Source organism: Arachis stenosperma, chromosome 4, assembly GCF_014773155.1.
Source record: "Arachis stenosperma cultivar V10309 chromosome 4, arast.V10309.gnm1.PFL2, whole genome shotgun sequence".
Taxonomy (NCBI): domain Eukaryota; kingdom Viridiplantae; phylum Streptophyta; class Magnoliopsida; order Fabales; family Fabaceae; genus Arachis; species Arachis stenosperma.
In genome coordinates this window covers 109333702-109335996 of record NC_080380.1, presented here as the reverse complement: position 1 = coordinate 109335996, position 2295 = coordinate 109333702, and positions in this window count along the sequence as shown.

Sequence of the window (2295 nt, the reverse complement as noted above, 5' to 3'; positions counted from 1 at the left end):
ACACATAAATAAGTGACTTTTGTTTGTGAATGTCTATTTTTTTTTTTGCTATTCCATGCACCATGAATTTTGTAAAGTTACAAAATGATCTTTGTGAAAACATACTGTAACACTCCGTATTTTTAAAAATTAAATAATTAATTATTTATGAGTTATTATATTATATTGAGATTTTGTTTTTAAAAAAATTATTTTTAACAAAAATAATTAAATAAAAATTTATAATTATTGAAGTTTAATTTAATTATGACTTATTCTATTAATTTAAATTATTTACCAAAGATTATTTTGATAGACAAAAATTAAATTTATTATTATTATTATTATTATTATTATTATTATTATTATTATTATTATTATTATTATTATTATTATTATTATTATTATTATTATTATTATTATTATTATTATTCGGAAAGATATCTAATGTAGCCTTCAAAAGAATCAAAGAAAAGGAAATGGAACTTGACTTACTATATAGGATAAAGTATTAAATTGGTTCTATCTTTGGGCGTAATCCTGTTTTGATCTTTAAGATTTAAAGTATTCTATTTGAATTAAAAAAATTTCATTTAGTTTTAATATAATCCCACCGTGAGGTCAAAGTTAAATAATTAATGAAATGTCTTACATGGAATAAAATTGATAATTTGGAGAATAAGTACAAACTTTAAAGGCACAAAATTAATCGTGAATGTTTCAATACATTTATTTATCGTTCTTCTTATAATTTAAATAAAATATTTTCTATAAAACTAAAGAGAATGATAAATAAATGTATTGATGTATGTACAGTTGATTTTGTATCTTTGGAACTTGTACTTGTTCTCTATAGTATCGACCTTGTTCTTGTATTGCTGTCACATAGGACATTCCATTAATTATTTAACTTTGACTTCACGGTAGGACTAAATTAAAACTTTTTTAAGTTTAAATAAAATATTTTAAATTTTAAGGACCAAAGTAAAATTACGCCAAAAAATGACCAATTTAATACTTTACCCTTTTATATATATATATATGATCGTGACATATGTTTCATTTCTTTATTAAACTATGACACCTAATATTCCTCAAGCTGAAACACTTTCCTAATCACATATAATCATCGTCAAAATTCATTAGCTTCTTTTCCTTTTTTCATACGGAGAGAGAGACCGAATGCTTGCATGAGAAAATCGTGACCTACACCAAAAACTCCAACTTTGATTTTTTGTGATCCGTAATTCCAATAAAAAATCTAATATGATAAAAGTATTTATATCCTCCTCCATTATACATTTGTATCACTTTTGTTTGGTAGAAGTTGACAGTGATATAATTCCTCTTCCCATTAAATTCGACCAATTGGAGTTCAATGAAGCACAGACGATTCCTAATATTTTCTTCTTCAGCAACTCGATCAAAAAATTTCTCTAAAAGTCTCATTGGTTTGATTTTGTATGGAGGTAGGGTTTGATAACTTTATAATAATTAAATGTGAATTTTATAAGTGAATGTTGATTTGATTGATTACTGGTTGCTGAGTTACGTCGGGAGCGGGTCGAAACTGTCAGATGAGCTTATTACCTGCGATAGGAATAGACAAGCATCATACCTGTTTGCACATATTTATTTGTGAGTGTGTTTCTTGTGATTGTAGGTGTGCTAAATGGCTGTTCGAATTCTGTATTCTATAATTGTTAAATTGGATTGTCGCTTGTTGACTGTTATTGCTGACAAAGTATATATAAAATGAACTAAACTTCTAATCCCGATCTTACGAAGAACTCTCCTGTTCTTACCCCCTATTTCCACCCCCTTTCAGCTACAGGTGTGAAGGTTTAGTGCGAAGCTACAGGAGCATGGAAGATTATATTCACGAGTTCAGTTGTTAGAGTTTATTTTTCCCTCATCGTTTATTGTTTTTAGTTTTTTAGAGGGATAGGATTTATTTTTGAGAATCTTGAAATAAGTCTATGTATATAAAGTTATGTGAATATATACTTTTGTGGTTAAGTGATTTAAAATGAAGACTCCTTTCGATTTCTTAATTAAAGTATCAGTCGTATTCATGAAGGCTCAATATTAAATAAAGATAGTATAGAATAAAAAGGTTTAGAGGTACGTGATGCCTAGACTTTTAGTACGATCATGAGGTGCTAAAAGTTAGAGTGTTACACATACAAAGTCACATTTCAAAGAGGGTGAGCAACATTTTATACAGTAATCCTGTACAAGTATTTGGTGGGCTGATACAGTTTCAAATAATGTCCATCACTGACGATGCATGTATGCAGCGGATGTTCTATATTT